Source organism: Acanthisitta chloris, unplaced genomic scaffold (genome assembly GCF_000695815.1).
Source record: "Acanthisitta chloris isolate BGI_N310 unplaced genomic scaffold, ASM69581v1 scaffold11073, whole genome shotgun sequence".
Taxonomy (NCBI): Eukaryota; Metazoa; Chordata; class Aves; order Passeriformes; family Acanthisittidae; genus Acanthisitta; species Acanthisitta chloris.
The window spans coordinates 43,022-53,091 of NW_008664333.1; the positions used below are offsets into that span (position 1 = coordinate 43,022).

The 10,070-nt window shown below is 44.8% G+C and overlaps 1 protein-coding gene across 1 annotated transcript in view; it reads left to right on the forward strand.

Annotated features, from left to right (window-relative positions):
- The window catches only part of LOC103799015 (tolloid-like protein 2), a 59,027-nt gene that overhangs the window by 13,407 nt on the left and 35,550 nt on the right, over window positions 1-10,070 (forward strand). The window lies entirely within an intron of this gene.

A 10,070-nucleotide genomic window follows, 5' to 3' on the forward strand; every position in this document is an offset into this window, starting at 1 on the left:
GAAGTACCTTTCCACAGTCAGTGAAATGGCTGGAAGGCCCAAGAAACAATTGGTAGCCAAAATGGCTTGATGGACACTAGCAAACAACAAATAAATTAGAAGTTGTAAACTGCTTGTGGTTGGTTCTGAACAGAAAGGGGCTACAATTGTGGAATAAATCTGTTCACTTTGAGCTGCTTGTTCAGGCCTAATTTGGAGAGAAGGCTGATGCTTGTAGTTGCAGTGGACAAAACCCCTTTGCTGCTGCTCCCCTTTTCAAATGGTGAGGACAAAGTATTTATTCAGCTGTCAAGTGGGGAAAGAAAGCAAATTAGTTTTAGGCTGAAACACTGCACTGTGTTGGCTGTTGTAGTTCTGAGGCCAGATGGTGACTTGGACAGCCCCGGGGAATGGGTAACAAGTTTCTCCAGGGCAAAGATCAGAAGCAAAAGGAAATATTCAGATTATCTTGCTGTTCCACTTCCTAGAGAGGAAAAGGGAGTGTGAGGTGCATCAGGCTGTGTTAGGGAGGGGATTAGCCACTCTTTTTCTTCAGTTGTTGGTGTTGCTGAATCCTGGAGTCAGGATTTGTGGCAGAGTGCGTTTGAGACCCGACTCCCCCCCCAAACTGCAGCTGTCCCTGGTAACTCAGGAGTGACCACATTTGGCTTGTGCTCCCAAAGCTTTTCAAGTCCCACATGTCCTGCCTCAGTGCTGGCTCATGCCTCAGTTTCCCTGCTGCTGACAGTTCATTTGGGGTACCCTTTAAATGAGCTGTGTTGGAGGTGGTAGGTAACCAAGCAGATGGGGTGTCTCAGCTGTATCTGCTTAGGCTTCTCACCTGCCTATTGGACATAGTGCAAGCTCCTGGGGGGTAAGAAGGCACCAAAATATCTCCAAGGTTTGTGAGTGTCTGAATACCCAGACAGAAAACGAACTGGAGGAAAGGTCTCTGTGCTGGCACAACACGCTCTCCGTGGAAGGGGTTTTAATTGCGTTCAAACATAATTTAGCTTCCAGTGTAGTGTTTTCATTTGGAGTTAATTTTTATCCAATATAAACAAGGTAGGAGGAAAACAAAAGGATTAGGGAGGCTGAGTGGGAGGAGCAGTCTGGCAGGGCTGTGGAGAGCCCTGGGCTCTCCTTGGGAGCCCACAGCTGGAGCAGGGCAAGGAGCTGCTGACATGCAGTGTGGGAGCAGCGCATGGCCCTGTCCAGAGGGGCCCAGGGTGGGCTGAGGCTGAAGCAATTAGACTGTGCAGGTCAGAAAGAAAGGGATGTCAGCCAAAGGGGGCCAGAAGGTTGGTGCAACCTGCTAGGACAGTAATGGGAGAACCCAAGCCAGCTCTGACAGTTTCCTTATTGCCTGCAAGTTCACTTGTTTTTCTTTCCTTTCAAATGAGAGACAGGGAGAGAAGATGGTTATTGTGAACTGAGGGGAATGTGGTGGTGAGGCAGACACCTGTTAAGAATAGATGTTGGTCCATCAGATTGACAAGAAATCAAGTGAAAGGAGGTGAGGACTATTGGTACTACCACCACTGGTTTGATGTGTTGGGAAGGATGAAGTCGTACATGTGGGTGTGGATGTGGCCAAACAGCTGAGACATGCACATGGCCAAAGTACTTGTGTACTCACTTTATCTTTTAATTTTCGCACTGCACTTGCAGGACATTCTCACTGGAAGAAATCAGTGAGGTGACAGAGGTTGCAGATAACTTTTTTCTTTCTTTTATCTCTCGTTTGTCTGTCTTTTTACCCAGGAAACAGAGGTAATTGTTACAGCCTGCAGGAGAAGAAGACCTTTCAGTCTTCTTAGTCCTTTCTTGTCCTCAGAGAGCATTGCTCCCTTTAAGCATTAACTCTTACTTGAAAGGTTGGTGGAAAAGTTAGATCGGATTGTCCCCTGTCTTGCAATGTCTTTAAAAAGAAGATGCATCACAGTATAGAAGTGATGCTGCCACTTCCAGAAGAGCAGGGAGTGCCTCAGGAAAACACAGGGTGTTGGGGAACAGTGCTGACTGCACTTCTGCTCAGCCTGCGGTGCTGCTCCAAACACAGCTGGCCAGCAGAAGGGCTTGGTCCTTGAGCACCTGTGGCAGCTCTGCATTTGCTTAGCTGGGTTCACCTTCCTCTTCTCATGAACTTCCCTGGGAGGCCAGTGTCCTTCCCTGCACAAGCATTTGCAGCTGATGTGGAGATGACACATCTGCCTGTCAAACCTCTGGACCCTGGGACTCTCCTGAGTTATTGCAGCTAGTCAGCTTACTCTGAATATGAAAAACAGATTCCTGCAGGGAATTCGGGGTTCAGAATTCTTCCCCTCTTTAATTTATTTTTCTCTAAGTAAATTGAGGGAACTTCAGCTATTCCACTGACAGGAAATGCTGAAGGATATATCTCAAATCATTTGCTCAGATCTCCAGGGCCTGGGGGGTTTATGAAAGGTTTTTGCTATAGACTCTCCACCAGCTCTGGGAAACATCTGTTCTGCATTCTGGTTGAATTTTCCCAGCAGAGCTTGTTTTAATAAAATCATCACTTTTTCTGTGGTTAGAAAATCCAATGTAATAAAGTTTTTTCCTTTGCTAAAAAGTTCTTGACCGGTAGTTAATGAGGAAGTTAAAAAATGTGCATGTAACATCATTTGACTCATCCTGTTCTTCCAGGAGCTTCTGTGATGGGCATATGTCAGAGTTCACCAGAACTGAAACTCTGAACAGTGACAAGTGTTTAATGTTACTTGCACTACTCAGTTGTGTTGATGCTTCATTGTAGTCCCTATTTGAAATCCAGTCTCTAAGGTATGGCAAGTGACTAGCATGTATATTGAATGAGCCTAAGAAAGCAGGGTGTTCTAAGACATAGTTAGAGGAGGTGAAGTTCCTTCATATTTAAAATAATATTTTTATCACTGGATTATGTCCCAGCTCTGAAATAGCCTTTTATCCACAGTAAGACATATTAGAAAAAGCCTTGTTGTGGTTTGGTCCACCTGAGAGCAAAGAATTAATGTGCACAGCCAAGTTATTCTCTGCTAAATCAGAAAAATTGGAAGATCTGGCAAAGTTCTCAGTGCTCACTGTGGACTCCTTTGTTGTCAGAGGAGGTGATGAACATATGGGTGGTAGCTACCTTCAAAGTGCAACTGTGGAGCCCTTGCCCAGTGTAGACAGCAAGCAGGGAAGGAAAAATAAAATCCTATGAAGAGATTCTTCATTAGTCTGGAGGGTAAAAATTATCCTGGCTTGGAACTGCTCTGAAAGTGGGAACTTTTAGACTTTTAGACTTTGGGGGAAAATAAAGGGAGATGTTGCAAGCTTCATCCCGTCCAACTTCCCATGTAGGAATATTCTGTTTCTCAGACTGCAATTTTTCCAGACACCTACAGTTCCTGTTGTCAGTAGTTGGGTTTTAGACTAAAATTCTGGATAGGCATCATTTGAAATTTAAGCTTGACATATCTCAGGATAGACTGATGTTTCTCCTTTGCTTTTGATTGGGTAACTCATCTTGCCCCAGAGTAGTATTTTCAGATAAAAGCTGGAAGACAGGTGTTGCTAAAATATTTTAGAAGTCAGCTGCCTCTCAAGGAGGAGGGTGGTAGGTATTTCTAGGCCCACTACATGCATCCTGATTCACCAGCGACTGCTTTTTGCTTTGCCTGGCTTTCCTCTCTTTTTTTTAGACAAGAAGGCCCTCATTGTCGGTAAGCAAGCAAAAGCAAGTACGAAAGCTTTACTTAGCAAGGGATCTGATTGCTTCCTCTTTGGTGGTTCAGACTACCTAGGCTGAAAAAAAAAAACCCCAACCAACCAGAACATGCACAGCAACAAATACTTTCAAACCTAAGTTGCATCTTGTAGAAGACAGATTTCAGGGCTGACACATTAATACTTCCCCAAGTCCTACCCTCTCTTGTGAGAAGTGTGGGTACTGGAGTCTGCTTCCTGCTCCTTCCTCAGGTTGCACATCTTCTGCCCTGCTAGTGGTACAAGGGAACTACAAACAGTACAGTTTGGGTGGCATGCTTTGTGCACTCTGTCTCTCTCTTAGTATGTTGTCCTTTATTTTGGCTACAGCTGAACAACTTGGACTTCTTTTAACAAGAAGAGTGGGAGGAACTGCTTTCTTCCCAACAATGCCCAGTCTGCTGCTTGCTACTCTGCTTGACCCTTACCTACCATCTCAGGCTGCCTCTCTTGTAATTGCAAACAATTTAGGTACCCTTTCTTCAGCCATGATTTCAGTCATGGTAGATTTATCTCAGATTTGTGATGCATTTAAGCTACTGGACTTTTCTTTCAGTCAGTCAAACTCCCTTGGCAATGCTGGTCTGTGAGAAACAGAAAAATGAGTAGTTGTACAGGTGCACTGTAGGTAGAAGATGAAACATTCCCAGTCTGGGCAGAGAATCTCATGTGTCTCTGCCAGGTCATGAACAGAAACTAAGTTATCTAGTCAGGGAGTCCAGTGTCCTGCTGCAGTTGTAGCTGTTAAGCAGGACAAATTATTGGGAAGGATTGAATCACAAAAATGTGGTGGTTAAAAGAGCTTACGAGATCTAGTACAGCTCCCTGCATGGAGACATGATCTAACTGATTCGGCATCATCCCTGATGGTAGAAGCAGGCAAAGCTCAAATACTCAGGCTGAAGAAAGGTGAGGGCTGGTCTAGCACAGCAGAGTCAGGAAATACTAAGGATGGAAGTGATCGTGGAGGCCTTAACTGCAGGATATCCATTAGAAACAGAAAAATCCACCCAGTTTTGCTCATCTCATTGCAGATTACTCTAAGCAGTAGACCAAGCCTGCTCTTACTGTCTTTCCACAAAGCATGGTGCCAAACTGAAAATTTCCCTTCTCCTCTTCAGTGTTTCTGGTGATAATGGGCTTCAATACATACATGGGCATTTCATGGTCTGAAGCAGCAATGCTGGTATATGCTCTGCTCTTGAATGTGACAGAATAGTCCAACACTTCACTTCCACTTCAGGAGTGTGTTGAAAGGGCAACAGGACCTGCACATTTCCTGTAATCTATGTGCAGCTGCTTCCAGATACAAGGTGCATTCCTTGGTTTCCTTAAATTTGGATTATGGCACATCACTTACCTATCTTTGCTTTGCTAGGAACCTGCATTATCCCTCTCTTGGAAAGAATCAGAAAGGGACTAAATGTCTGCCAAGTCACTTTAATCATTGGGATATCTTTAGGCATCATGATAATAGGAAATATCTAAAAGCTTAAGTGAATCAGAACAGGATCTTCCAAAATTCTCATATTTGATTCCAAAGCACCGTTGTGAGAGGGGAGGCTGTGGGTGCTCCCTGTCTGTACAAGTGAGATTAGTGGTGGTTGAAAATATCTGGTATATCTGCACACCCATATCTGGCTTTTGTGTAGTGCTCTCTCTTTTCATCGGCTACAATAAGACAAAATATGCAAAGATGTTGTAGATTTCATTAGTCACACTAGTTTATTCAAACTTCTTCTTTGCATAAGAAACCAAGGCCTGCACTGATCTCTGGGAAAGAATGTGCTCACATCTTGGAAAAGCAGTGTGTGCAAATGGCACTGCAGCACAGCAGAGGTCAGCAGCTCGGGCACAGGAGAGGGGCCCGGCTGTAGGGTTTGGTGCCATCATTTGCAATTCAATCCCATACAGCTCCCTCTTAGGAGAACAATCCACTAAATACAGAGTTGTTCTTTTTCCCTAATTCACCATATAATTCACCTCCCAAGTTCAATTAAGAAGCAATCTGTTTGTGACTGGAAGCAAGCTGCATTTATTTAGAAATACAAAATTATCCTTTCCCTCAGCAAAGACCACATGCCTTAATAATTCTGGTGATGAATGGCTAGTTGGGGTTTCCTTTAAATGGAATGGGATATTGTGTGAAGAATAGCATACTTTGTGGGGTGGAGGGGGTAGGGGTGTGAGAAGTCCTGAGGATGTAAAATTTAACTGAGAAGGGGGACTTTTGTTGGGCTTGGGCTTAAGGAAGTGACGAGGACTGGGCATGAAAGAAAACAAAGGGAAATCTTAGGATGGGACATTGAGGCTGGAAAAGAGTGATAGAGTTCAGAGCAATCCATCTTGTTGAATCAGGCTTGTTCCTGTTCACACATCTAGTGGCTTTTGTCCAGTCAAGCTCTGTTAAACTATGGCACTTCCTTTGGGAGACAATCCCCTGATTTACTGTGTCTCTTGGACCAGGATGCTTTAACCTATAGCCAGCTGAGAGTCTGGGTATTTCATTTTCTTCTGGTTAATTTTGTTGCAGTCTTTCATCATTACTTTCCTGATATTCTAATTAGTGGTATAATGTTGGAGATTTGATACCATCCTCTCAGTCCTTCTCCAAGTCGTCAGGGATGTACCTTTTCCTCTGTCCTTGTGCCATTGGAGGGGCTGGAGAAGAGTTTGCAAGAAGCCAGCTCCAGAGCAAAGGAGAGTTTTCCAGCTGGCAAAGCAAGATTGGTTCAGGGACTGGAAGATGTCCAGCTATCTTGAAAGTGAGACATCCCCCTTGAGTGTCCCCACTGCATCCAACAGTGCTGTATGACTAACAGTATCTTCCTTTCTGCATGTGGTGGTTTACCATGCTCTTTGTGCTTTACTAATCACAAAGACTGCAGAAACTTGGTCTTGCTAATATCTCTACAGAGATCAGCTCATTCAGCCTCCCTTCTGCTCACAGGGGACCCACAACACCAAGATGGCAAAGGAGTGAGAGGGATAACAGTTGTGGTATCAGCACTACCTTCTTAAGGTTGTGAATGTAGTCAATGCTAGTAATTTTTTTTATACATCTTGCTGGCTTGTGTTGTGCTCATTCACCCTAGGCACCATTTTTGAGTTCTCCTTCCTACTACAGTCACCTTGGAGAGCTTTCCTGCCAAAGAGATGGTAGTTGGTTTTCCATGTTGGGTTTGTGACTGTTCAGTGGCTTACTGCCCAGGTTTCCTTTGGAGCCAAAGTGTGAACGAGTTATTGTTTGGCTTACTCAGTTTCTGGCAGTGGGTGACGTTTTAAATCTTCTTCTATGGTAGAATGGATAGAGTATTGGGGGAAGATCCTATTTTTATATCATAGAATCAGAAAACCTAAAATCAAGCACTGGGCTATTGCCAAGCATTGCTGTACCTTAACAGTCAGAAACCAGTAGGTGCCATAGTCAGGGGACTCTGTCTCCATTCCCTAGCAGTGTGACTTCACTGGTGGGGAGAGGAAACAGCAATGCTGTCTGGAGGAAAAGAGAAGGTTAGACACAGTGACGGTACAAAGATCCCATGGAACTGCTGTGGTTTCTGTGCCCAATAACTGTGACATCAAGCAGTCAAATCCCTCCCTCACCATGTTGGTGTCTTGTGCATCATGGTGACATTATGGTTTGGTTTTCCACAAGGAAATAGGAAAGCCAGACAAGAAGGCACTCGGAGTGGGACCAACTAGTTTTGTTCTGGTGACTGAGCTGGAGGGAGCCATGTTCATGGATAAGGTCAGGACCTCCCTGTGCCTGGCAGGGCTCTTCCTAAAAAGGAGGAGTATTTGGTGCTGGATGAAGGACAAGAAATACCCATGGGCTAACATCGCTATTCTTACTGCTTTGGTAACCAGTTGTTATTAGCATCACAGAGAAAGACTTTTAATTTTCAGATTAATGAAGTTTGAAAATCAGATTAATTTTCAGATTAAGCTGAACCCAGGCCAGTTGTATTAAGAGTTGATAAAAGTCTATTTGTATGAATGTTGATCATTCTTTGCCTTGACAGTGTCCCTCTTTTGTATTGGAGATTTAATACTGGTACTGACTATTGCTACCATTTTCCTCGTGTAGCTCCTATTCTCTGTAAATCACCACAAAATTAGCCTTCTCTAGAAGAGGCTTTCTGGCTATTCAGTATACAGAGAAACTAAGGCATAGGATGGTAATGAGTTTCAAGGTGTCACTGTAGGCTAGGAACAAATCCAGGAAAAGAGCCCAGCATTATCAGGCTCCCTGATTATTACGTGCTCCCTGTAGAGGGAAAGCAGACAGTTTCTGTGGTCAGCAGACTCACAAATGTCATCACTGATAGCTGCTGTCCTTTCCACACCAGAGCTCTGCCAGCCAACTCACCAGAGATGTCTCTCTACTCTTTTTCCTTTGCAGGAGGCCTGGGAGAACAGTCTCTTGTGTCAAGTGAGAATACCACCTCAACTGATCATAGTAACAAAGCAGTTAAAAAGGGTAATGTGGTACCCCACCCAGACCTTTGGGTATCTTTTATTTACTTTTTTACCCCCTGTAAAAATATAGTTTGCCCTGTTCTGTACATGCATGTTCCTCCATGCCTGGGAGATCAGCCCTGCCCAGGCATCTGCATTAGTTGTTGGTGGACTCTCTGAAAGGGTGGGTTTGCCTTGTATAATGTGGTGGGTTGACCCCAGCCAGAAGCCAAGCACACAGTCACTATCTCTCCCCCCACAAAAAAAGTAAAAGTGAGAAAACCAATTGGTTGAGATAAAGACAGCTTAATAATTGAATAAAAGAGGAAAAAAATAACCAAACCCCATGATACAAAGGCTCAGCCCTATCTGCCAGCAGCCCCTGTTAGAAGGATGTATCAGGCCTCTCCAGGGACCACTGCAAATTTAAGTTGTTAAAGGCAAAAGGTTTTAGCAGGAGTTAGGAGCAGCCAAGAGCTGTTGTAGGACTGGTGCAGATAATTTGCTCAAGAAGGTGCATTGCTGGCAAGGAATGGAAGTGTTGGTGACACAGAAGGGTGGACCCAGGGTCCTCTGTGCAGATTTCCTGCTGCACCAGGCACAGGAGAAAGTGGAGCAGATGACTCCACACTCAGCTTTGCTGGCAGGAGCTCTGTGTGTGCAAATACACAGAAATTTTGGGCAGCCTCAGGAACAGTTTGTGAATAGGAGACAAGAGTACTTCTGTCTTGAGACTCTCTCCCTTCTTTCAGCTATGGCTCTCATACTGCCAGTGTCAGTGCTGGTGCCTGGTATCAGCAGTACCAGGTGTATGCCAAGAAGGGGAGAGTGGTTCTTCTTTCATTGGGAGAACCCCCAACTTCAGAGCATCTGCCTTCCAGGTTGCAGCAGTTGGCTTGGGGATGAGGCAGTTTCTGAAATGCCAGGTGCAGCTGGCATGCCAGGAGGTGCTCAGGAGGAAGATTTACAAAAGGCAATTCCATGTTTGTCCTGCAGCTCAGAGCAAGGTCTTCAACAGGAAAGGCTGGTGAAGCAGGGTGGGGGCTTAAAGTTCATTCTTTTCATCCCCTTACACTGCTTAAATTTCCTTCCCATTGTTTTGCTCCCCTCAGCCTTGACAGTAGTGCTTTGTTTATAGGTAGTTCAGCTGGAGGGATGAATGGGAGAAGAAACAGTCTGCAGTCCCTCTAGTCACTAGAGGAAGGTCTCAGCAGGACTTGTGTTTTTACGTAACCTGGCAGCCTATGCCCCTGACTTGGGAAGCAAAGCTGTAGCCACTCCTGCTGATTTACATATGAATCACAAGAACACAAATGGAGCTTAGATTCATCTTCTGTGCTTCAGAGAGGTCCACCAGCACCGAGGAGCCACCATCAGCAGTGCTGCCCCTCAAGGTCACAAGTAAATTCACCTTGGTGTGACCAAGGCCAGTAATCTCTGAAGGCGTAAACCCCCTGTGCTCTGTTATTCCTTTGCCCAAGTCCAACTGATGCGGTGGCTGTGCAATACAGGCAACTTATCTGAGAAGTTATGTATCTGCAGAGTCCTTACACGTGCTTGTAAAGTCCAGCTGGACTACGGCTTTGTCTTTTTGCTCCTTCCCATTAAAACAAAGCGATTCAGCATGGATGAAGATATGTGCCTCAGTTTTTCCATCCCAAGCGTCCCACTTCTAGCAGAGACTGTCTGATCTGTATAGATTTCCAAACCACCCAAGACCTGGTATGTGAAAGCAAAGTAATATTTTTCAGGCTTGAGTAGAGTTTTCGGTCTAAGGGGTCTGTCCCCTTCTTCCAAGGCCAACTCAAATGAGTAGTTGTTGCCGTTGTGAAGCTAGCCCTAATAGAACAAATCTTTCTCTGCACATCTGGATGAGT